The sequence below is a fragment of the Rhinichthys klamathensis genome, unplaced genomic scaffold (assembly GCF_029890125.1).
Source record: "Rhinichthys klamathensis goyatoka isolate OS25496 unplaced genomic scaffold, OSU_Roscu_1.1 h1tg000055l_1, whole genome shotgun sequence".
Taxonomy (NCBI): domain Eukaryota; kingdom Metazoa; phylum Chordata; class Actinopteri; order Cypriniformes; family Leuciscidae; genus Rhinichthys; species Rhinichthys klamathensis.
The window spans coordinates 4,772,088-4,799,853 of record NW_026606600.1 but is presented as its reverse complement, the minus strand read 5'-3'; positions in this window follow the sequence as shown (position 1 = coordinate 4,799,853).

Below are 27,766 nucleotides of genomic sequence, written 5' to 3'. Positions count from 1 at the left end.
GTGTTAAGTAACAGTTAGTTAATCAATAACTAATGAATTATGTGATATGAAATATGAAGAACTACTGTCACAGGTTGAACCAGTACTTTTTTGTTTTTAATTGGAAGAGACATTAGGGCCTTACTGTGTGTGGTGTATCATGTGTGATGGTGTTTATTGTGTGCATGAACATATTTGCACTCTGAATTTTAGTGGTTATTCACTGTGTGTGTGCATCAAATTTGTAGTGGGTTTTGTTGTGGCTACTACTTAATCTGCCCTACTTGACTCTTTTTAGACACTCGTTCATGGACAAACCTGGCAACCTGCTTCCTGTTCACTACTATGCCCATATGTGGACTGTGCTTCCTCCCCTACTAATGTGATGAAATTAGTTTATTAGAACTCGTTATAATACTCCACCTTTTTACCCATATTTGGGCGATACTTCCTGTCATTGAGTAATTTTATTATTGCCTCTGCTTTGATGCTGATGATTTCAATTACCAACTAATTGTTTACCGGCTGGCCATGCTTGGGTTGAAGGAAGATAAAAACTGGTCCTTTGGAAGAGAAAGAGGTCTTGCTTGGTGGTGGTTGATCGGCTGCCATTGTGGTCAATGCAAGCTCCTGCTCTGTAACTGTTAAGCCCAGGTTCCCAGGCCTCGCTGCTTGAACACCGGTATACTGCAGTTGGATTTCCTCAACGCTCGCTATTGTTGCCTGAAGGGCCGTAACTATATTTTTCTACCACACAGAGTGAATGCGTGTTCTTCTGCTATCTGTGGTGTCGGTGTTCATTGTGGTTGCTTGTTCCTAGCCTCAGCAATACCCATCCTGTGGTTCCAGTGTCTGGCGTGGTCCTGAAGACTGTGTGGCTACCCTTGAACCCCCCTCAACGCTCGCTATTGTTGCCTGAAGGGCCGTAAATATATTTTATTACCACACAGTGTGAATGTGTGTTCTTCTGCTACTGGTGGTGTTGGTGTTCATTGTGGTTGCTTGCTTTTAGCCTCGGCAATACCCATCCTGTGGTTCTGGCGTTGTCTCGAAGACTGAGTGGCTATCTTCGAACCTCCCTCGACGCTCGCTGCTTGCTGCCTGGAGTACCGTAACTTTTTCCTGTGGGTCAGACGACTACCGTGACCCTCTGGACGCGTCCGTTTGATTGTTTTGAGGGAGGACAGCTGGAGCAAACCACTGAGAAGCTACCCAGTCACTGAATCTTAACCTCTCTCAAAAGGGTTTCAGAGACTTGATTTTAGTTAACTTTTTCTCCTACGTATTAGTGTTTCTATTTAATGCTTGCTGGCCCATCAATAAAGTGGATTTTTTTGTATGCAACCTCGACTGTCTGTTGGGTTTCTGTGGCTGGGACCTGAGTTTATAATTTAACGTTGGTCACTAGGTGACACTACCATTAATTATCTATTAATTAAGGTTCAAGAAAAATAACTATGAAGTAACTACTAATGAACAGTCATACACAGTAGTCAATAATCCAGTTTTTTTTTTAGCATTGTAGTGGTGGAAGAAGTACACAAATCAAGTGCTTGAGTAAAAGTACAGATACCCCAATAAAATATTACTCCAGTAAAATTATAATTAGGCCATTTTCAAAATTACCTTAGTAAAAGTACAAAGGTAATTAATTTACTTAAAAAGTAAAAAGCATATTATTATTGACGGTAAGTGAAGGTGGTTCTTGTTCATGGCACAAATAATACATCCCTGGATAAAGGTCCTGATATCTTGTCCCATGCTGGGCCACCAGTAGCGAGTCTGGAGAGTGGAATAGGTCTTGTTGATCCCAGGATGACCAGTGCCAACAGATGAATGCGCTGAGGAGATTAGCGAGGTACGAAATTCTTCGGGTACATATATCTTTCCGGCTGGACACTCTGGAGGACTGGGTTGGTGTTGGGACAATTCAAACAGTTGTTCATTTAAATCCCACTGAATGGGATTGACAAACATCTTTTCAGGTAGGATATTCTCAGGTTCCTCGTGGCTAACTTCGGGGGAATGGAGACGAGACAAGGCATCCGCTCGGACGTTCTTCGAACCAGGACGATAGGAGATCTGGAAGTGGAAGCGAGTAAAAAAGAGTGCACATCTGGCCTGGCGGGGGTTACGTCTCTTTGCTTCATTCAAGTACTGAAGATTTTTGTGGTCTGTGAGAACCAGAAATGGATGTTTGGCTCCTTCTAACCAGTGTCTCCACTCTTCTAGCGCAAGCTTAACCGCCAGGAGTTCCCGATTGCCAATATCGTAATTGATCTCTGCAGGAGATAACTTACGAGAGAAGAATGCGCAAGGCATAGGCTTGGATGAAGAAGTCAAATATTAACACAGCTCCTACTCCTGTAGTAGAAGCATCCACCTCGACAATGAACCTTTCTTCAGGATTTGGATGCTGGAGTAATGGAGCTGTGGTGAACGCCGTCTTGAGCGACTGGAAAGCATCTTCAGCCTCAGGAGTCCAGAGTAGTGTCTTTGGTTTTCCCTTGAGGAGAGAGGTCAGAGGAGCAGTTAGCAGGCTGTATTGGTGAATAAACCTCCGATAGAAATTCGCAAATCCAAGAAATCGTTTTAACTCCTTAACAGACTGTGGAGTGGTCCAGGAGGTAATGGCCTTGGTTTTACGATCATCCATCACGACTCCCTTTTCACTGAGGTGGTAACCGAGGAACTCAACTGAGGTTTCATGAAAGGAGCACTTCTCTGCTTTCAGGAACAGGGAGAATTCTCGTAGCCGTTGGAGCACCTGAGAGACATGTTGTTGATGTTCCACTGAGTCTCTAGAGTAGATCAAGATATCGTCGATGTAGATTATTACAAAATGATTCAGATAGTCTCGGAAAACCTCATCCATGAAACTTTGGAAAACTGAAGGGGCGTTTACAAGACCATATGGCATGACTAGATATTCGTAATGTCCTGCTGGTGTGATGAACGAGGTCTTCCACTCATCGCCCTCTCGGATTCTAATGAGGTTATATGCACTTCTTAAATCCAGCTTGGTAAAGATCTTGGCTTCTCGAAGTTGCTCAAGCGAAGAAGGAATCAATGGGAGTGGATAACTGAACTTCACGGTTATCTTGTTTAAGGCTCTGTAGTCTATACATGGCCGTAAACCCCCATCCTTCTTTGGGACAAAGAAAAAACTGGCAGCAGCTGGTGAAGTGGAGGACCGAATATACCCCTGTTTCAATGCCTCTTCTATGTACTGTTGCATGGCTTCTTGTTCGGGAATAGACAAAGAATAGATTCGACCCTTGGGGATGGGTTCTCCAGGAATCAGATCGATTTACACGTAACATACCCCTGATTGATGATTTCACCAGTCACTGCATGGATGGAGTACGGTTTAGGGGTGGTGTACTTCTGGAGTTGGAGCTTCTGACAGAGCTGTCTGGAGATGAAATCTCCTGCCGACCCGGAGTCCACGATGGCTGTAGCAGAGACATGGAAATTCGTGGATTTTAGAATCACTGGTATCGTTAATGGAGCTGATACAGAGACGGATGTGAAGACCGAACTCACAAGCATTCTAGGAGGTCTTGTTGGGCATGAATGAAGAAAATGTCCTCCCACTCCACAATACAGGCATAACTTTAACTCTCTCCGCCGAGAACGTTCAGCTTGAGACAGTCGATAGGTATCCACCTGCATCTTCTCTTCAGCTGCTTCGGAGGGACATTCAGCGGGATACTGATGTGGTAACGTGGGTAGCTGAGCTTCGCGATAGCAGCCTTGAGACCTTTGATGCACACGGAGAGCTTGTTGTATGAATTTCTCAACCCCCATGCTGTCATCATTTATCGCGAGTTGAAGACGAAGAGCAGGATTTAAACCACGTCGATAGACGTAGATGAGAGCTTTTTCTTTCCACCCACTGTTGGAGGCTAGAGTGCGGAATTCTAGGGAATAATCAGAAACTGATTTCTTGCCTTGATGCAATTGCAACAGTTTATCGCTGATGGATGAATCATCTACTGGACGCCCGAAAACTTCCTTGAAATGTTTCACGAACTCTTGTACTGAAGAAGTAACAGTTGATTCCTGCATCCACAACGCTTCAGCCCATCTCAATGCAGCTCCGGATAACTGTTGAATAATAAAAGCAACCCTCGATCTTTCGGTGGGATATACCTGGACTTGCTGTTCCAAAGCGAGTGAGCATTGCAATAAGAACCCATTGCAATCCTCTGCCCGGCCGGAGAACGGCGCTGGACGGGACGTTGGGTTAGCGAAGCAAACCAAAGAGGAAGCGGTGTTTGCGGAAGTACTGGGCACGGGCTGACTGGGATTCTCAGCGGCGGCTGGAGGTTGTGCAGGATTATCAGCATCACTAACAGATTCCATCGCGCTGTTTCTGTTTCTAGGTCAAGCCTTCTGTCAGGATACTAGGCACACAGAGAGCGAGGTAAGTGAATATAACAGCTTTATTTAGTGATGCAACAAGTTATGGTGAGTATCAGGATCGAGGAGACGTGAAGAGACACAGGATGTGGAAGCCACGATAGGTGAGTTCAAACTTTCCAGATACTTGAATTACAGTCCACTCTGGGATAATAATGCTGATCTTTTCTCTTACAGTTTCTGGAGGTTTCACCGGGTGACACGTGGAGATGGTGGTACACTGGAGATTGCTGGATGACAGGTAACTCGTGGAGATAGACAAGTTCCTACAGATCACAGACCAAGAAGCCACAGGTTAGAAAATCATTGGTGAGTATACTTTACGTTCGGAGATAACAGATATGTCAAGGAATCAGAGACAACGGATAAGGGTCAGTTCCGGTTGGAGGCTTGACAAAGACTGAAATCCCAGAGAGCGTTTTATAGAGCTGGTTGATGAGGTAACTGATGATGAACAGGTGTGTGTGATTAGTATTCTGGAGAGAGTGATCTTTGAGTGGTGGATTGAACCGAGCTTGACTGATTCCTGACAATTATACTTAGTTCTTATACATTTTAAACTTATTTTGCACCATTCAAGTTCCGACAATATCACAGTAGCCCAGATTTTACAGTGATTTGGTGATGCAAGAGCGCGGGCATTTGCATCCTCTTCTGGAGAGTTCTCAGCGCCGCCGATTTGGTGCATTTCTTCTGCGAAATACAGGTTTGTGTACGTTTTATTTAATTAATTACTGTGCTGTAAATCATTTTATTTTATGCAAGGCAACATACAAGGACACGATGTCAGTTAGCCTACCTAGCTGAGTCTGTCTTTTTTGCGTGATGGAAATGCCTGATCCCTTGCATAAAACAAATTATTTTATTCATAAAGATAGTAAATCTATTTACATCAGATGTTAAAATATGTTCTTAGAGCTGTGCACTGTTTGTTTATGGGCAGGTTATGGAGTCAGTCACAGCATATTTCGGCTATGAGTGAAACGCAGGGCGGTGGTCTGAAGTTAAGCAGTTTCCCTGCCGAACACGAGCCCAGCTCCCGCAAGAGATCCAGCACCACTACCGTGGAAACGAGACCAGTTGATTACTTGAATTACTTTTAAAGGTTTAACTTTTGATTTTAAAATGTTTGTTAAATGAGTTTAAATGTAGGCAGTATACATGTTAAAACAAAATATCATCTGAAATAAAGGAAGATATCATGTAGCTTAAACGAGTCATTGTAGTGTATTTTACAAAGGTTATAGATGATTACGTTAATAGTGTTTTTTTTACAGTAAGTTTTATTTGAGTAAGTATGTGGTAATTATTTATTAGTTACTAATGGGTTCCGTATTTTTTCACTTTAGAATACTGTTCCAGGTTATAAGTAATTCCTGAAGAATTATCTAATAATTCTTTATTAATTACTAATAAGTTCCCTATATTTTCACTTTAGAATACTGTTTCAGGTTATAAGTAGCCTAATTCCTGGATAGTTATTTGATAATTATTTATATACTAATGGGTTCCCTACTTTTTCACTTTAGAATACTGTTCCAGGTTCTAAGTAATTCCTGAAGAATTATCTAGTAATTCTTTATTAATTACTAATAAGTTCTACCAGAAAGACTCGGGAGATAAAATTATGTAACAAAGCATCCATTTATTGGCAGCCCAGCAAGCAATTATTTGTAAAGTTCTTTGGCGCAGGCCCCGTCCATAGATCGTAATCCGAGGGTAGCGGATCAGCATCTCCTGCCTGAAGACGAAGGCAGGGGTGCAGCCGACCCCCCAAAAGTAGGTGGATTGTAGATCCATCGGGACGGGGCCAGCCTTCCCCCCAAAATTGATGAACGAAAGTATACCGGTCGTGAATCCTAAGGTTCCTAAAATAAGAAAAGGGAGATACCATAATTAGCATGATGACGTTAGTCATGTACCTATACTTTTTTTTTTTTTTTTTTTTTTATATATATATTTTTTTATATATATATATTATTATATACAGGACAAGCTGTGTATAGACGGCCTCAATAGACCACACGGATATAACCACGATAAGCCAGACATAGACAGGTCTCTATGGACCACACAGATACAGCCACGATAGGCCAGACATACACAAGTCTCGATAGACCACGGATACGCCACGATAGGCCAGACATGAACGGGTCTCGATAGACCAGATACAGCCATGATGGCCAGACATAGACCGGTCTTGATAGACCACAGATACAGGCAAAGACAGGTCTTGATAGACCACACAGATACAGCCATGATAGCCAGACATAGACAGGTCTCGATAGACCACACAAATATAGCCACGATAGGCCAGACATAGACGGGTCTCGATAGACCATACAGATATAGCCACGATATGCCAGACATAGACAGGTCTTGATAGACCACGCAGATACAGCCATGATAGCCAGACATAGACGGTCTCGTTAGACCACACGAATATAGCCACGATAGGCCAGACATAGACAGGTCTCGATAGACAACACAAATATAGCCACGATAGGCCAGACATAGACAGGTCTCGATAGACCACACAAATATAGCCACGATAGGCCAGACATAGACGGGTCTTGATAGACCATACAGATATAGCCACGATAGGCCAGACATAGACAGGTCTTGATAGACCACGCAGATACAGCCATGATAGCCAGACATAGACGGTCTCGTTAGACCACACGAATATAGCCGCGATAGGCCAGACATAGACAGGTCTCGATAGACCACGCAAATATAGCCACGATAGGCCAGACATAGACAGGTCTCGATAGACCATACAGATATAGCCACGATAGGCCAGACATAGACAGGTCTCGATAGACCATACAGATATAGCCACGATAGGCCAGACATAGACAGGTCTCGATAGACCATACAGATATAGCCACGATAGGCCAGACACAGACAGGTCTCGATAGACCATACAGATATAGCCACGATAGGCCAGACATAGACAGGTCTCGATAGACCATACAGATATAGCCACGATAGGCCAGACATAGACAGGTATTGATAGACCACGCAGATACAGCCATGATAGCCAGACATAGACAGGTATTGATAGACCACACAAATATAGCCACAATAGGCCAGACATAGACAGGTCTCGATAAAACATACAGATATAACCACGATAGGCCAGACATAGACAGGTCTCGATAGACAATTTTTTTTTTTTTTTTTTTTTTTTTTGACACATGGCCACAGGCCGTCTTTTGATGGGACACGTGGGCCACAGGCCATCTTTTGATAGAACACTTGGACCACAGCCATCTTTTGAATTGTTTCACGTGGACCACAGCCATCTTTTGATTTCTTACGTGCAGGCCCACTGCTATCTTAACTTTCATACAAGGCCACCTTGGCCTAAACGCCACCACCAGTAGTTGCATAGGTATTTACCTGAATCGTTACTGGAGAGCTTGCTGAGCTTCGAGGATGACTTCTGAATCGGGTCTTATGACTCTAATGCAGAGGAAGACCATCTGCCCGGGATCTTAATAGCTGAAGTAGAAATGCCACGATCAGCTGCTGTAAGGCTGCCCCGCCTAAATGTGTTGAAAATAGTTGTTTGTGAAATTACAACACTTATGTAAATATGTAATTGCCTGCCATTGTAGAGATATCCACTACAGTATGCATAACAGCCAAATGACCAACTTGCTCTCTTTAGCTCAGGTTTATTTATTTGTTTATTTTTATTTATTTATTTTTAAACCAGTTACTCAGTTGTTAGTGGGTATTTGCAAACTGCCCACGAGAGCGTGATATCGACAACGCTGGTATTATCAGATCACTGCCTAGTGCGGAATATCGGTGCTTGCTTACTTGCTTGAAACTTGCTTACACTTGCTATGAACATTTCTCCTTTAAGGCGAGCTATCCGGCCCCGTTGCAGTCTGCAGATCAGTAGTAATTAGAAACGCGCGGCGCCACGTCACCGTGGACACTAATTTGAAATAGAAGCGCCTACCAAAACTTGAAAACCCGCCTTGAAAGCCTTGGAAGTGGAGCTTGAACTTAAACCAACGAGAGATCGCCTCTCGTGACTTGCAGAGTTGTTGATTCATGTCGGTGGATCGGTGATCTGCTGGATAATGCACCCGTGCAGACAGCGAGGTTCTTTTGCTGGACGAGTTGAGGATGACATAGTTCTCTTCCTGCCGGATTATCCTGGCTGAGCTGACGCTGTTGAGGCTTTAGGTGACGTGAAATGGAAACTGGTTGGTTACCCAGGGTGTTTTAGGCCTAGAGGAGCAGAACTTCTCATGAGAGGCCTTGGCTGATCAAAACTCTCCGAAGACCGCTGTGCCTACGGGGAGATGCGGCACTGAACGCGGCGTGTAGCAGGAGATACGGCGGGACATATCCATCGTTGGGACTCGATAATAGTAAACAATATGCGTGTCCTGAAACATGTTGGCTGGCGGCTGAACGAGAGCACGATTGTTGTCGCGTCGGCATCTGCGAACTCAAACATGTGTAAGTACCGATATTTTATACGATAAGAATAGGGGCGTGATTGGATAAACTTGAAGGTAACGAGTGACGCAGTAATTAAGTCTTCCTGGCAGAACTTATGCTAAAGCTTTCATTTCCCTATATTTTCACTTTAGAATACTGTTTCAGGTTATAAGCAGCCTAATTCCTGGATAGTTATTTGATAATTATTTATTAATTACTAATGGGTTCCCTGTTTTTTTCACTTTAGAATACTGTTCCAGGTTATAAATAATTCCTGAAGAATTATCTAATAATTCTTTATTAATTACTAATAAATTCCCTATATTTTCAGTTCCCCTGCTCAGTTGTTGCCTAAAATACATGACTTTACTCAATGGCATTCTATGCTGAGGAAAACAGACACACAGTACTGTATATAAAATATAAAAACTAATCTGAGGTTAGTTTTGCATGACTGTTCATTAGTTACTTCTTAGTTATTTTTATTGAACCTTAATTAGTAGATAATTAGTAGTAGTTCTTCAGGAGGTATGACAGAATTCATTAGTTATTGATTAACTAACTGTAACTTAACACAATCATAAAATTCTATTACATACTGATTAGTTAACACATCTTCCTTAATAGTTAACAGCAGTGAAGAGGTAGTTAATGAAGAATTACCTACTAGTTCTTCAATAATTCCTTATTAGTTATGCAGCAAGTAAGATACAGTATTCTAAAGTGTTACCCTCCCTCTGGGGTCGGCGGTATCGCTGGCGATACCAGCTCACTTTTTTTTCTTATAAGTGCAAAAGAGACTCAAAATACTCTGCTGATTTTGATCTTACATATAAGTGTTATACATCATTCGATCCTGTTAAGTGTCTATTTTTTTGTGTATACTCACAATAAAAACAAAGTGTTGTGCTTTTTGTCAAATAAAGAAAAATAAACATGATGCGCGTTTTACCTTCTCTCTGTCAGTGAAGTTCATTCTGAAACGCGTCCGAAAAATTAACTGTAACTCAGTCAATATTTGTCACAGAGACACGAGCGATTTCTCTTTATGAAGCTGAAATTCTCTTCTTTTAAATGAAGTTATTTATATAAAAAACAAATATTCTCAGTTTATGTAATCTGTATGAAAAGAGAGAGATGTCAGTCTTTTTCCTTTCAGCTAATTATAGCGTATGACGTGTTAATGTGACACGCCCACGGAGAGCGCGCGCTATTCAAACGCAAATGTTGAGGCAAGCCATGAAAACGCCCACATCAGCTGGATAAAACATCCAGTTTAATAAGAATCTTGTACTTACCTCGTCTTGCTGCGCTGTGAGGAATAATACTATCGTAATAATCCTGGAAAAGTTACATCAGAAGTGCTGGTAGTTTCATTTCGAGGAGCAACGGATTCAGCTGATGTAAGAGATGTGATTTTTATTTAAAAAAACTCGATTTATGATTCAATTCAATTAAAAAAAATAACTGCGAACTGTAAATATATTTTAAAAATATATATTTATTGTATTTAATTAAAGTGCATCAACATAAACAAAATTGCAAAGGCAAACCCTTTCTCTAACTGAAAAGTCACTGTGCAGTGTGCAACAAAGATTGTTAAACATCCAATTTATTTATAATGGGGAGAAAATATGAATCGATTTGACCTACCAACTCGATTTTTAAATTAAATCGTTTTTTTCCCAGCCCTAGCTGAAGTTATTTATTCTTAAGTGCTTTGTTCTAATCGCGTTATTGAATAGTGTCTGTAAACTGCACAAAGACTGTTTAACCCTCTGGGCTTCTTCGTTTAGCGGTTACACTTAGCTTCCTCCCGGTCAAAAAAGATGAAGGTTTTTCCCCCCAGGAAAACCAATAAAATTTTATTTTATTATTTGTTATTTGGGCTTATTTGTACTCTTGATGTTTTAGAGTGTCACCCCTTCATTGCTGTACACTTTTTTTCTGCACAGTGGCTGATCTGTAGTTTGTAGGCTACCACCAAAAGTTTCTCTGAGTTTTCCTATTTTTTCGTATTTCCCATTCATTACCTATGGTCGGTCATTTGTGACCGGGAGGAAGCTAAGTGTGACTATTTTTGTTACGACCCTTTAACATATCAGAATCATAACCTTGATTTTTTTGTGTGTTCACATAGGTAATACAACAAAAGTCACCAAGTTTCATCCCCCTCCGATGAAGCAAAAAAATTAAACATTTCAAAACGTTAACGGTTTCGGTCATTTTTGACCGAATTAGCCCAGATGGTTAAATATGAATTGCGTGTCTGTGTGTGAATGAATGAATGGCACAGACACGCGCGCGATGTTATTACAACATCTGTGCCATTCATTCACTCTCGCTGTAGCTGTCACAGATAATGTATTTTCTTGCTGAATATTCATCATCTTTTGAAAGTTTTTTGTTTTGTTTGTTTTATAAATGTTGTGTAATACTTATTTGGGAATTGTATTTGATTTGCATGATAGTTTGGCAATAGTGACACCTACTGGAGAAAATGAGTGACATAAGACGTACTGGTCATGTGATTTGATTATTTGCGTGAACACAAAAACGAAACTGAGAAACATGGTGTCGCACACGAATTGAGAGGTGTAAAATTGAGAAGAGTTTTTGATCAGAATATGTCTCCTGAATCCTGATTGGAAGGCACACGGTATGTTTGCATATATCTTGGTTCTCTTACGAGAGGTTCTGTCGTATTGCGTAAGTTTAGCTTACGCTACGGGTAAAGTTCATCTTTGCTCGAGATATTGAAGCCAAAATTATCCTTAATTTTGTATATATTGTCAACGCTGTGCAGCAGCTGCAGACCTAGAGCAGGCTGCCTAGCATGCTCATTGGCTGCCTTGCGGCAACTGCAGCAGCCTACCAGTGAGCCTGGCATGACGTCACGCCCAATGGTGGCGCTTCGCGCCCACTACGCGTCACAGCCCGCGCAAGGGGGTGTGGCTTAGCGTATAAAAGCGGGGCTCAGAGGCTGCTTCCCTGATTTTCATCTCTTCAGCGAAGCTCTTCATACCACTGGATCCGAGAGAAGCCGCCGCCGTCGAATCCAGCGACTCCCAGCAGAGGAAAGCGCCTGAGGAAGCTGATCGACTTCTCGCCGCCTTCAGCCTTCCGTGCCAGCAACGCTATCCGGCGACAATATCCTTTACTGCTCTTTTCACTGTATTTACTGTGTGTGTGTGTGCTCGCCGCTGCGACACACACTTTTCTAGAAGAGCGCGAGCGTTCTTGTAAGAATGCCTCGCACGTCCTGTGGCTCGTGCCAAGCCCCGCCCAGCGTCGGAGACCGCCATGTGATTTGCGCTCTCTGCCTGGGCCCGTACCACGCAGCCCTCGCTCGTCGGGAGGCTGCGTCCACTGTGAGGAACTATCTATGTCGACCCTGCGGGCTCGTCTAGACCTCTTAACGGCAAAGCTGTCACTCCGCCATCTGCTGGTCCGCGCAAGAAGAAGCGCCGTGCACAGAGACTGCCGGAGCCTGATGTGGCACTCAAACGCTCGCCGGAACGACTCCCTCGAGCATTTCTCTCTCCTTTCCCGCCCCCCCTCCCGGACGCGCAGCCGCCGGCTCCCGCCCGCGCTGCCGCCGCCTCAGGGGATGAGGCGCTTGATATGGATGAGGACGCGCCGCTAACAGCTACCGCCGACACAAAGCTGTGATGACGCTCTCTTATCTGCTCGCGCTAACTTAAGCTTACGTCGTTTCCCCTGTGGCTCACTGGCGAAACCCTAAGCTTTCGCGCCAGAGACCCGTGTTCGAATCCCGGCTCTGGTAGCAGATAAAATTTATGAGGCTCTCCTCTCTGAGCTCGCAGACAGTTTTTCTTACGTACAGAAAGCACTGTTTAAAGCCGCGGCCGGACCGCCGTCAAACTATCTCGCCATGTCAGTCCCCCTGGAAAGGGCTACTGCAGTGGAGTATTTGGCAGCCAACGAGTCGGTAATGTTACCCGCTTGCCTGCACACAACCGCCGTTTTTACGGCAGCCCAGAGACATCTCAGAAGAGTGTAATGTCTGGTTATCCGGCTCACGCCGTTGGTGTTTCAAGTGTAGAAAAAGTGGCCACGTCTCAGTGTTCACCCCTACACACAACCACTGTACCCCCCGTGTCTCTCACGCTCGCAGAGCCCACTCTCATAAAGCTGGCAAATGCCGCTTGAGTGTTAGATGCAGGTATCGTGCCCACAACCTTGTGTTCACGCCCATCCTCTGCTCGCTCATGGCTAAAACACTCTCATATGGGTCAGTCTATGAGCGTAAGTCGCGTGCCCGCTCACACTTACAAACAGACACACCGCCTTCGGCGCCGCTCGCACATCACAATATTTTCACAAACCGTTCCCCATTCGTAGCAATCGGGACGTCTCACGTGACACAGCCAGCTGCTGCTGTCAGCGAGCCGCCGTGTCCAGGCTCTCATATCTGTCAAGCTATGAATGTAAGTCACGTGCCCGCTCACGAGCGCTCACGCTTACTAACAGACACACCGCCTCCGGCGCCGCTCGCACACTACAAGTGCTCACTCGACGTTCCCCATTCAAAGCAATAGGGTCGTCATATATGAAACAGCTAGTCACTGCTGGTTATCCGGCTCACGCCGCTGGTGTTTTAAGTGTAGAGATTGTGCCCACGCCCCAGTGTTCACCCCTACACACAAGCACTATAACTCATATGTCCTTCATGCCCACAGAGCCCACTCTCATAAAGCTGGCAAATGCCGCTCGAGTGTTAGATGTAAACATCGCGCCCGCGAACTCGCGCTCGCGTCCATCTCATGCCCGCTCTGTCACACGGCCATTTCAACCTCGTATGAATCAGGTTGTAAGTGTAAGTCACATGCCCGCTCACGAGCGCTCACTCTTACTAACAGACACACTGTCTCCGGCGCTGCTCGCGCGTCACAGAATGTTCACAAAACGCTCCCCGTTCACAGTAACCGGGTCGTCTCATTTAAAACAGCCAGCTGTTGCTGTCAGCGAGCCGCCGCATATAGACACCCATATGAGTCAGGCTGCGAATGTAAGTTACGTGCCCGCCCCAGCACGCTCATGCTTACTAATAAATGCCTCACCTCCGGCGCCACTCACTCGCTACAAAGCTCTCAGAAAACGTTCCCCGCTCTAAGTAACCGGGACGTCACATATGAAACAGCGTACCTTCGCTGTCAGCGAGCCGCCATATTCGAGCACTCATACCGGTCAGACTGCGAATGTAGGCTACGAGCTCGCTCACGAGCCATTCCAGGGGTTTCAGAGTGGGTGCTAAGCACAATAAGACAGGGCTATGCACTACAGTTCGCTCGCCGTCCCCCGCGTTTTCACGCTCGGACCGAGTCGACAGTGAACGCGAAAGTAGCACATCTACTCCGTGCAGAAATAGCCAAACTGCTGTGCAAAGGAGCTATAGAACCGGTGCCGCCTTCTCTGAGTGAGTCAGGCTTTTACAGCCGTTATTTTCTCGTACCGAAGAAGGACGGAGGCCTGAGGCCTATATTAGATCTGAGATTTTTGATCAAAGCTCTCATGTGGAGACTGTTCAAAATGATTACAACCAGGCAGATTCTCGCGCAAATTCGCCCGAGGGACTGGTTTATATCTCTCAATCTGAAAGACGCGTATTTTCAGATACAGATTATACCCCGTCACAGGCCATTCTTGAGATTCGCCTTCGACGGCCAGGTATATCAGTACACCGTCCTCTCGTTTGGCCTGTCCCTGGCACCCCGTACATTTACGAAGTGCATGGACGCGGCGCTCGCCCCCCTCAGATGTCAGGGTGTGCGAATTCTGAACTTCTTGGATGATTGGCTGATTCTAGCACAGTCAGAGATAGAGCTCGTATCTCACAGAACTATACTACTCAGTCACTTGGAAAGATTGGGTCTCACGGTCAACTGGACCAAGAGCTCATTACGGCCCAGCCAGTCAATCTCCTTTTTAGGGATGGAACTGGACTCCGTGGCTATGAAGGCTCAGCTGTCGACAGAGCGCGCGCGCCGTGTTCGACACCTAGCCGCATCTTTCCAGAAGGGCAGAACCACCTCCCTGAAAAAAATTCAGAGGATGCTGGGCTGTATGGCCTCAGCTGCAGCAGTGCTTTAGCTGGGCTTACTGCGCATGCGCCCGCTACAACGCTGGTTGAACGCCCGCGTACCCCGTCAGGGGTGGACGCGCGGCTACAAGCGGATCAGGATATCTCAGAGCTGCATTTCAGCTCTGCAGCCCTGGTTAGCGGCCAATTGGTACCAGCAGGGGGTGACAATGGGAGTGATTTCCCACCGGAAAATCATCTCGACAGATGCCTCCAACTCGGGTTGGGGCGGCCTTTTCGAGGGCAGACCGGTCTTTGGCCTGTGGTCAGACCGAGAGAAATGCCTTCACATAAACTGTCTGGAGATGCTGGCGGTCGAGAACACGCTGAAGCGCTTCCTCCCGTTCATACAGGACCAACACGTTCTAGTCCGCTCAGACAACATGTCGGTTGTGTCCTACGTGAACCGCCAGGCAGATCTGGCAGAACGCCTCCTCGTTTGGGCCCAGTGCTTGCTGAGAGCGACGCACGTGCCAGGGATCCTGAACAAAGGACCGGACAGATTGTCCAGGGACAATATTCCCCCCGGGGAGTGGTCTTTACACCCCCAAACAGTCCAGCTGTTATGGCGCCTCTTTGGCAGAGCGGAAGTCGACCTATTCGCGTCAAAGGACAACGCTCATTGCCCAGTGTTCTTTTCAAAGAACGAGGATGCGCTGGCCCAACTCTGGCCCAGCCGCCCGCTATATGCCTTCCCTCCGATCTCTATGTTACCACAGGTAATGAAGAGAATCAGGGAATCGCACAGCCCGGTGTTCCTCATAGCCCCGCGATGGGAGAACCAAACCTGCTTCCCGGAACTAACACGGCTGTCACACACAGCCCCGTGGCCGATTCCGGTGAGGAGGGACCTCCTCTCTCAAGCCTGTGGCTCGATCTGGCATCCCCACCCAGAGCGATGGTCTCTGCACGTGTGGTTGATCAACGGATACCCGTTATCCTGCCAGAAGGAGTTATGAACACGATCACGCAATCTAGAGCCCCCTCTACGAGACGGCTATATGCGTCTAAATGGTCTGTGTTCTCCAAATAGTGCACCGACAAAAATCTGGCCCCCAGAACGGGTGAGGTTTCGCAGGTGCTCGGTTTCCTTCAAGAGCTGCTGGATAAGGGCAGGTCCCCATCCACGCTCAAAGTATACGTGGCGGCCGTCGCAGCCTTCGCTGAGTCGAAGCAAGGCCGGTCGCTAGGAAGGAACGAGCTGGTCATCCGCTTCTTGAGAGGAGCCAGAAGGATGAACCCTCCGCGCCCACCTTCGGTTCCTATTTGGGATCTCTCCGTGGTCCTAGAGGCCCTAAAGATGCATCCCTTCGAACCATTAGATTCAACGAATCTAAAATACCTCTCGCTCAAAACCGTTTTTCTTTTGGCTCTGTCATCAGTTAAACGTGTGGGGGACTTACACGCACTATCTGTTAGCGCAGCGTGCCTTGAGTTTGGCCCGAATGACTCTATAGTCATCCTCAAACCGAGACATGGCTATGTCCCGAAGGTGATTGGCACTCCCTTCAGAGCGCAGGTCATTTCTCTGTCGGCTCTGCCAGCATCCGACAGCGTGAGCAGCGGCAGCCTCCTCTGCCCTGTCAGGGCACTGAGAGCTTACGTTACACGCTCTGCCCCCTTCAGACGCTCCGAGCAGCTCTTCATTTCGTTTGGCGGGCGCACCAAAGGTCTCGCCGCCTCGAAACAGATGGATAGTGGACGCGATTTCTGCTGCCTACGCGTCAAAAGGTCTGCAATGCCCTCTGGGCATCAGGGCTCATTCCACAAGAGGCATGGCCTCGTCGTGGGCATGGTCCAGTGGAATTTCCATTCACAACATCTGTATGGTGGCAGGCTGGGCCTCCCCGTCTACATTTGTGAGATTCTATAATCTGGAAGTTCCCGCCTTGCAGGCTAGACTTCTATCAGTCTAATGTGTGTATGATCTGCCCACATCACTGGTGCGCAGGCTACCTCAACGTTAGCTCTCCTGGTTGAGCTGCACTAATATGGGTTGATATACATGTACATGCAGCCCGGCGCCGCCACTCTGCATTCCCCATGGGTGCTTATGTTTATACATGTGTCGGCCCGCTTGCTGGCCGCCTGAATTTCCCACTTTCAAGGTTCCCCGGGTTGGGACTCATAGAGTGGATGCTGGGCGCGCACGGCGTTGACAAAGTGTCCCCGTAGCGTAAGCTAAACTTACGCAATACGAGAGAACCTCTCGTAAGAGAACGTACTCGGTTACCTAACGTAGGGTTTTCAACTGTGAGGTTGAAGATGCCCACCTGGGAGACTCCAGAATCTCTACACGGCTATGTTCCTAAAGTGATTGGCACTCCTTTCAGAGCGCAGGTCATTTCTCTATCGGCTATGCCTTCATCCGATAGCGAGAACAATGTTAATCTCCTCTGCCCTGTCAGGGCACTGAGGGTTTACACTGCGCGCTCCGCCCCTTTCAGGCGCTCGGAGCAGCTTTTCGTTTCGTTTGGTGGGCGCACCAAGGGTCTCGCCGCCTCGAAACAAAGCCTGTCCAGATGGATTGTGGACGCTATAGCAGCCGCTTACGCGTCAAAAGGTCTGCAATGCCCCCTGGGCATCAGGGCTCATTCCACTAGAGGCATGGCCTCATCGTGGGCATGGTCCAGCGGAATTTCTATTCACGACATATGTGTGGCGGCGGGCTGGGCTTCCCCGTCCACCTTTGTCAGGTTTTATAACCTAGAAGTTCCCGCTCTGCAGGCTACTCTCACGTATTTCAGCTCTTCTGGTTGAGCTGCACTTATGGGTATGTGCTGTATGTTTATGCAGACCGGCGCCGCCGCTCTGTATTTCCCTATTAGTGCTTATGTACAAGTGCCGGCCCGCGTTGCTGGCCGCCTTATTTCCCACTTATCTGGGCTCCCCGGAAAATCCTGGGACTCATGTGTGGATGCTTGGCACGCACGGCGTTGGCAAAGCGTTCCCGTAGCGTAAGCTAACTTACGCAATACGAGAGAACCTCTCGTAAGATAACGTATCGGTTACCTAACGTAACCTCGGTTCTCTCTAGAAGAGGGAACGAGTATTGCGTAACCTGCCGTGCTCGCGCCACAAGCGACTTCGCTTCAGTCGATGAAAACCAGAGAATCAGCCTACGAGCCCTGCTTATATACTCTAAGCCACGCCCATACTGGCGGGCTTTGACGCTATGAAGGCGCGAGCACCTTTCATTGGACGTGACGTCACGTCGGGCTCACTGGTAGGCTTCTGCAGTTCCCGCAGGGCAGCCTATGAGCACGCTAGACAGCCTGCACTAGGTCTGCTAGCTGCTGCACTGCGTTGACAATATATACAAAATTAAGGATAATTTTGGCTTCAATATCTCGAGCAAAGATGAACTTTACCCGTAGCGTAAGCTAAGCTTATGCAATACTCGTTCCCTCTCTAGAGAGAACTGAGGTTACGTTAGGTAACCGAGTACGTTATCGTTTATGTGTATTGATTTGAATTTAACCCTCTGGGGTCTGAGGTGTTTTTGGGGCCCTTGAGATGTTTTGACATGCCCTGACATTTATGCTTATTCAGCTACTTAAATCATACCATTTGCCAACATATAAATTTGCTGTATTCAGCAAAAACTCTGCTACAATAATATGTGAGCAAAATGGATGTACATGTTTGCATTTTATAGAAAAAAAATATTATGCGTGGTTAGTACGTTTTGGGGATAAAAATTTCACCGCAATAAGGCCATTTAACACATACTGAATAGTTGTCCACAAGACTTTTGAGTTACTATTCTTGTAGGCTAGAATTTTTACTTCAAAATGAAGTGAAAATCATTCTGACCACTCTTTCACAAACAACAATATAATGATTTAAATTTCTTACGTCAGTTTTTGGTCAGCACTGCTGTATGCGTGGGAGTGTGAATGGCCATGAATATTAATGTGATTTACACCTGGGTGGGAAGACTAAAGACACTCCCCCAATGGCCCATCAAGGTGCTGTGAGGCAGCCTGAACTAAGAATGATTCACTGATGAATAAAAAGTTAAAAAGAACAGCATTTATTCAAAATAGAAATCTTTCCTAAGAACGTAAAGACTTAGGGCCCTATTTTAACGATCTGAAACGCAAGTGTCAAAGCGCAAAGCGCAAGTAACTTTGTGGGCGGATCCCGGCGCTGTTGCTATTTTCCTGGCGGGATAAATGCCTCTTGCGCCTGGCGCAAATCTAAAAGGGGTTGGTCTGAAGTAGCTTCATTATTCATAGGTGTGGTTTGGGCGTAACGTGAACTAAACCAATCAGAGCGTCATCTCACATTCCCTTTAAGAGCAGGTGCGCATGTTGCATGGCGGATTGCTATTATAACGGCGGATTTACCAGGCGCGCGCCAGGAGCGGTTCACAGCCGAGGAGACCGACGTTCTTGACAGGACCGTGAAAGACAGAGAAGTGACGTTGTATGGGGATGGAAGAAACCCACCCAAATCAGCGTCGGTGAAACAGGCGTGGGAGGAAAAAAAAACTATTGTTTTTACATCTTCATGGACACCACAATGATTTCCCTCATGTGTTAATATTTGTCCTTGTTATAATGTATGATTTGCAAAAATAAAAACTGCTGCATCTGTGTTGATGAGAGAATCAAAGTGTATGCACGTTGTGCACCCGCTACATTATGGCCAAGCATGCGCGCTTAAAATAGCATTATGAACAACGCGCAACGCGCCACTGACTTTAGACTAGGTTTTTTCTGGTCAGTGGCGCAATTGTTTTATAGAACAGCAAAATAGCATGAGGGAAAGTTTGCGCCGGAACACGCCTCCTCTTTGCGCTGAACCGCCCCGGGGAGCGCAAGCGTATTTCTTAGTTAACCGACGTGTGTCTGTGGAGGGAAAAGTCCGCTTTGCGCGGGTGCAAAATAGGAATGATACATGCGTCAGTGTACAAAGTAATTTGCGCCGGGTGCAAGATAGAGCCCTTAAAGTCATTACTATCACTTAACAGATCCTTTAAAAAAAAAAAACATAAAAAGACCAAACTTGTTTTTTTTATATATATAAAAAAATGGACTGCCTGTTGCTTGCCTGCTTGTTTGCCTTGGCTCTCTTCGGAACTGGTGGATGGACGTGTTCATTGTCACATCTGTTATAAAAAAGAAAAAAGCATGAGCATGCTGATAACACAATCAAATAAACTGTATTATTATCATTATCAATCACTACTTGCCATGGATAATTATTTATTTTTTTGTAATTTCACACAAGAATAGGTAGCCTACATTATGACGATGTAAACACAATTAGGCTAAATTTCATCTGTAAAATATTATGTCTGTGCACTTACTCAGTATGATTCTCGATCGCACTGAGAACTGAACGACACCTGTGTCTCCCTCTGCGAGGTGCTGGCGAAGGAGAGCATGATGCAGACACATTCCTAAAAAAAAAAACTGTTAGCATACATTATCCAAAGTAAACTGATGGACAATTAATGGGTATGGATGCACAATGTATGTATATATCTGTTGATGGGCCATGGCCCATGGGACGATATCTGTTGATGGCCCATATAGACCGCACGCATTTAGTGATAGGACTACACGCAATGAACGGATCGTTCGCGAACGACACATCACTACATTTCAAACATTTACACCTGTATTCAGTTATTTACGCATGATATAGTGTCATAACCAAAACTGAACATTTAATTATATAAAAAATATATTGTATTTAGACCTCTTTTACCGGAGCCTGAAATATATTTCTCGTTATATAACCTAAGCAGTTATTCGCAAACAAAATAGGCTACATTACACATAAGGCACTATTTTAGCATAAGTAGTGTCATAGGCTAACCAAAACAATATATATTTATATAAAAAAATATATTGTATTTAGACAGTATCACATATTTTACCGGAGGCTGAAATATATTTCACTAAATCAATAGGCTATACCTAAACATGCAGTTATTCGCAAACAAAATACATAACGCATAAGGCAGTATTTTAGCATGATAATCAGTGTCATAAGCTAATCAAAACTATATATTTAATATACAAATATGTTTAGAGAGTAATATCACATTTAAAAAGTTTACACGAGCGAATGTTAGGGATATTGTGAGGCAATTTTTTCTGTAAGATGTCAAAAGCTAGGCAAAATATAGTCAGAAAATTCATTTGAGCTCTATACGATCAGAAAAGAAATTATAAAACACTAAACAACTTACTCCAAACTTGTAGGCCTATCCTCGGCGCGGGATCAATTCGTTCTTCAAAATGCAGCCGTTCCTCGTCCGAGTTATAGGCTAATCTTCCTCTGAGGAAAAGTGAATTCTTCCTCGCTGTCCAGAATCATCTGAAGGGCCTCTTTGTCGGAGTACCGTGCCATCCTCAAAACACAATGAATCTATCAGTGAAGAAACTTCGTGTTTTTATGCCATTGATCGCTGGGCGTGTGCTATGCATAAAGTTAGATCACCTATTTACCATGTGAAAAGCGCTAGTGGCGTGGCGGCCTCGGCTCATTAAAAATAATGAAGGGAGAACGAAAAAACTGTACCTCTCCTTGGTTTCAAACGGATTACATAAACTGGAAATATTTATTTATTTAATAAATTACTTCATTTAAAAGAAGAGAATACAAGCTTTAAAAAGACACATCTCTCGTGTCTCTGTGGCAAGTATTGACTTAGTTACAGTTCATTTTTCGGAAGCGTTTCAGAATGGACTTCACTGACAGAGAGAACGCAGAACGCGCATCATGTTTATTTTTCTTTATTTGGCGAAAAGCACAACACTTTGTTTTTATTGTGAGGTTCCACAAAAAAAAATACAAACTTAACAGGATCGAATGATGTATAACACTTATATGTAAGATCAAAATCAACAGAGTAATTTGAGTCTCTTTTGCACTGATAAGGAAAAAAGTGAGCTGGTATCGCCGGCGATACCGCCGACCCCAGAGAGTTAAAAAGATGCTCGCGCTCTTTTAGAGTTAGTTTGCAAGGTAGAAAAAGGATACGTCGCCGGATAGCGTAGCTCGCACGGATGGCTGAAGGTGGCGAAGATGGCCGGCTTCTTCAGGCGCTGTCCTAAGCTGGCTAGTCGCTTTCCTAGATGGCGGCGGTGGCTTCTCTCGAGATCCAGCGATGCGAAGAGCGTAGCTGAAGAGATGAAAATCAGAGAATCAGCCTACGAGCCCTGCTTATATACTCTAAGCCACGCCCATACTGGCGGGCTATGACGCTATGAAGGCGCGAGCGCCTTTCATTGGACGTGACGTCACGTCAGGCTCACTGGTAGGCTTCTGCAGTTCCCGCAGGGCAGCCTATGAGCACGCTAGACAGCCTGCTCTAGGTCTGCTAGCTGCTGCACTGCGTTGACAATGAATACAAAATTAAGGATAATTTTTTGGCTTCAATATCACGAAAAGATGAATCTTTCCCGTAGCGTAAGCTAACTTACGCAATACGAGAGAACCTCTCGTAAGAGAACTGCAGCCATTGATGAAAGTGAAGACGTCGCCGTTCAATAGGAGCAACGCGATTTCGTCGCACTGAAACTCTATTGCGTTTCGCGTGACTGCATTCCTTGCCGTGCTGAAGTGCAACGCAAGAAGATGCTGCAGTGACGACCGACAGCCACAAGGCGGCAACATTGCAATGTTTTCGGACAATCTAGTTGTCAATAAGAGTTGCAACCTTTGGATTTGCAGGTCAGACTGTATCTTTTCAACTTGAAATTTCATTTCTTGGTTGCCTTAACATTTATTCTAGTTGAAATTGTGCAAATAGTTGAAACAAATATTTGCATTTGATAATTTTCTAAATTGATAGAAGTGTGTAACTTGTTTAATAATTGACGTTTTGCAATTTCCACATGGTATTACAGTTGGTTATCAGTGTTTAAGGCTTATTAATAGTGTGGTTTACAGCAAGTTACGGACATGGATCAAAATAGATCAGACATTTGTGTCTTAGACCAAGTGATTCAAGCTCTTGAAGAAGAAAAGGCAGAATTAGAGGGGAAATTAGAAACGGAAATTGATGCCTCTGATAAAGAAAAATATGAAGAACGCTTAGCTGAAATGAATGCAGATCTGGAAGTTAATAAAACGAGATTACAGGAATCATCATCACGAGTTGAGCAAGAAGTTAGGCGATCAGAAAGAGAAAGGCGTCCAACAGAAAAAATGCTTGAGTTTAGACGTGACGAGTTGGCAAAAAGAGAACGGAAGTTTATGTTCACATACTTAAACTTTAAAGCTGAAGCTCAATTTATCAGATCTAAACTGAAAGAAGAGTGCTCTAAAACCGAGTTAGGTGATATGATGATGATGGCAGAGAAACGCGAAGCAGAGTTAAAACAAATATATGAGAGTATTCGTGCACTGAACGTCCCATCTCAAGATATAAGAAGGAGAATGGATAGCTGCACTTCAGTTACTAGTGAAATAACTGCACTACTGAAAGGACATTGCGCAAAAGTTGGCACAAAGGAGTTTGATGCTGAAGCTGTAAAAGAAACACTCCTTCAGTTACTGCAAAGAGATGACGCCAGGTCAGTTTATGGATCAACTGTGTCGAAAGCTGAAAGAGATAGTCAGCAGGGAAGTCATATGTCAGCAAAAAGGGCGGAAGCAGCGGCACGCTTAGCTGCAAAACGTGCTGAACTAAAGAGAGAAAAAGAAATCTCAGCTCAAAGAAAAGAGGTACTAGCCTAACAAGAGAGGTTAAAAATGCTGGAGGAGCAAAGGGATCTTGAAGTAATGGAAGCTGAATACATTGTGTATGCAGCAGAAGAGGAATCAAGATTAAATGCTGAAATAGGAGATGCTAAAGAAAGAAGCACTATGCCTCCAAGTCAGCTTCCACTGCACCACAAAAACCTTTCATGCATTAAGGTTTCCCAAGAAACTTTAGCTCAACCTTGCTCTGAAAATGAGCTAGAGAAAAGAGTTGATGAGGTCTTGTTAGTGAAAGCACTAAAAGAATCCCTGGCAATGACTAAACTTCCAGCTCCAGAGCCATTCACGTTTACAGGTGACCCACTCAAGTTTACTGAATGGTGCACCTGCTTTAAAGCTTTGATCGAAACAAACTGTACAAGCCCAGGACATCGGTTGTTCTATCTGAAAAGTAAAATAATTGGAGATGCGCTTAGTGTACTGGAGGGAACATTTTATAGGAGTGATGAGGATGCATACACACAAGCTTGGGATGCCCTGAACAATTGTTATGGACACCCCTTTGTAGTTCAAAGAGCGTTTAGAACAAAGCTTAATAACTGGCCAAAACTTGGACCCAAAGAATCACTGAAATTAAGGGAGTTTAGTGATTTACTCATCTCTTGCAAAAATGCAATGCCTCATGTACATGGTTTGAGGGTTTTGGACGATTGTGAAGAAAACCAGAAATTGCTTCAGAAACTTCCTGACTGGATAACAACTCGCTGGAATAGGTATGTCACTAAAGCATTAGATGAAGAGAAGCCATACCCAAGCTTCACTGAGTTTTCAGACTTTGTGGCAGAGGAGGCACGTATTGCATGTAATCCTGTTTCCTCTCTACTTGCTTTAAAACATGCAGATGAAAAGTCTGGCAAGGAGCAGAAACGTCTCAAGGCCAGTGCTCTGACACAAAATGTTAAACCCATTGCAAGGAGTGCATTGGAAAGAGAGAAAGGCTCCAAACTAAGCCCTTCTGTCACTCAGGATAATAGACAAATAGAATGTGTCTGCTGTCAGCAAAATCATTTTATATACAAATGTGAAAGGTTTGCGGCAATGCCTCTTGAGGAGAAGAAAAGGTTTGTCATCAACAACAAGATGTGCTTTGGTTGTCTCAGAGTCGGCCATGTCTCTAAAAACTGTAGAAAGCGAGCTACTTGCAACATCTGCAGGCAGAGTCACCCCTCTCCACTTCATGAAGAACACTCTCAAGGAGGAAAGCTGGAAGCTTCACCTGATGAAAGGGCTTCCACTAGCTTCTGCAGTGTGGAGATGGATAATGGTAATCACACTTCGATGATTGTTCCAGTATGGCTCTCTTGTGCTACAAAGGACAGCACAGAAATCTTAGCCTACGCATTGCTGGACACGCAGAGCAGTAATACATTTATCAATCAAGACATCTGTGATAAACTACAAGCAAACACAGAACCTGTAAAATGAAAGCTGTCCACAATGACTGATAGAGCTTCAATAGAGAATTGTCAGAGAGCAGTTGGACTAAGAGTGAGAGGTTATAGTCTGCAAGAGTACATCGAGTTGCCACCCGTATACACTCGAGAATACATTCCCTTGGAACGAGATAGCATTCCTACTTGTAAAAAGATTTAGAAATGGATGCATCTGCTCAGTGTGGCAGACAAGATGCCGGATTTGTTAAATTGTCCTGTAGGGCTTCTAATTGGCTTTGATTGTCCAAGGGCTCTGAAGCCAACCCAAGTGATATCAGGGAAGGATCACGAACCATACGCAGTCAAAACGGACTTAGGCTGGAGTATAGTGGGATCCATAACACCCCATACTTGCTCTAGAAATGTAGCGGGGTTCTGTCATTGCATTTCTGTGAAGGAACTCCCAGCAATAACACCTGCTGCTGTAATCAGGACGTTAGAAGCAGATTTTCGGGATACAGACTCAAGAGAAAAGACAATATCTCAGGAGGACATTCAATTTTTTCAACAGTTGGATGAAATGACTCAACACAACAAAGAAGGACATGTGGAAATGCCCTTACCTTTCAGAGAGCGTCCTCAATTACCGAACAATAAGCAGCTTGCTACGGTTCGTTTGAAACATTTGAAAAGAAAACTGGAGAGAAATCCCAAGTACAGAGAAGACTATGTGAGATTTATGGATAGTGTCTTTAGAGATGGTGATGCCGAAGAAGCAGATGCCACACCAAAAGAAGGCAATGCATGGTACATTCCGCACCATGGGGTGTACCATCCCAGGAAGCAAGAAAAAATAAGAGTGGTATTTGACTGCTCAGCCAAATTTTAAGGTACATCTCTAAATGACCACTTATTCACAGGTCCAGACTTAACAAATGCTCTAACTGGAGTTTTGTGCAGATTTCGTGAGCATCAGATTGCAATTGTTTGTGATGTGGAGAAGATGTTCCACCGCTTTCACGTTAGTCCAGATGATCGTGATTTCCTGAGATTCCTATGGTGGGAAGAAGGGAACACCGAAAGGGAACCCAAGGAATACCGCATGCGAGTGCATATTTTTGGAGCTGCATCCTCTCCGGGTTGTGCGAACTACGGCATGAAATATCTTGCCAGCAAATATGAAAAGGACTACCCACTGGAGGCGAGCTTCATTCGCAAAAATTTCTACGTGGATGATGGACTTGTCAGCGTTGATTCCATCGAGAAGGCCAACAAGTTGGTTCGTGAAGCGCAAGAAGCCTTGGCTAAGGGAAAACTGCGTTTACACAAGTTTGTGTCCAATAGCAGAGAAGTCTTGAGTGCAATTCCAGAGAGCGAACGTGCCAGTGTAGTGAAGGATGTCGATCTAAACTACAATGAGCTTCCAATGCAGAGTGTACTGGGAGTAAGGTGGAACATAGAGACTGATACATTCTCATTCAAAGTTGACCTTCATGAAAAGGCTGCCACTAGGCGATGAATTCTGTCAGTTGTTGCAAGTGTGTACGACCCATTAGGTTTTCTCGCTCCCTATATCTTGACTGGCAAGAGAGTGCTCCAGGAGATGTGCAAACGAGGTGTAGGATGGGATGAAGCTCTTCCCTCTGATCTGAAGCCAAAGTGGGATACATGGATTCATGACTTGGAGAATCTCCAAAAGGTTAAAATACCAAGATGCTTAATTCCTGGAAATATAGGCAGAATTCAGAAAATAGAGCTGCATCATTTTTCAGATGCTAGCATTGAGGGTTATGGGCAATGTTCATACATCAGGATTGTTGTTGATGAACAAGTACATTGTGCACTGATCATGGGTAAGGCCAGAGTAGCCCCTACGAAGGTTTTCAGCATACCACGCCTTGAGCTGACCGCAGCCACAGTTTCTGCGGCAGTAAGTCATGTTCTTAGGGAAGAGCTTGGTCTGAAGGTAAATGAGGAGTGTTTCTGGACTGATTCCCAGGTAGTGCTAGGGTATATCAAGAACGAAGCCCGGCGCTTTCATGTCTTTGTAGCTAATCGTGTACAGAAGATAAGAGACTCTACAGATCCAAGACAATGGTTCTACGTGGAAACAAGTCAAAATCCTGCAGACTGTGCGTCTAGGGGTCTCAAGGTGGCAGACCTGATGGACTCAAGTTGGTTGATAGGTCCCAAGTTCTTATGGGAACGAGAGATTAGCACTCATGAAAAATCCCCAGTGCTTCTTGTAGGTGACCCTGAGGTAAAAGTCCTGAAAACAGATGCCTGTGTAAGAGGTAGCTTTCTTGAAAGACTCTCAAGATTCTCAGATTGGAATACAGCCCTCCATACTATTGCTAGGATCAAAAGACTGGTAAACAAAGACAAGTCAGGGTTCATTAGTGTAGAGGAGAAACAGAAAGCAGCTCTTGTGCTCATCAAGGCAGCACAAAGAGAAGCATTTGAAGAAGAACTGAAATTGCTTAATCAAAACCCTGCTAAGCTGCCAAAGAATAACAAGTTATACCAACTTGATCCCATCCTCCAAACTGAACTGCTTAGGGTTGGAGGACGATTAAGAAAGTCTAACGCAGCGTTTGAGTTGAAACATCCAGTAATTCTTCCTAAGGAAGGCATTGTTACACAACTAATACTTGACCATTGTCACAAGAAAACTCAACATCAGGGCCGAGGT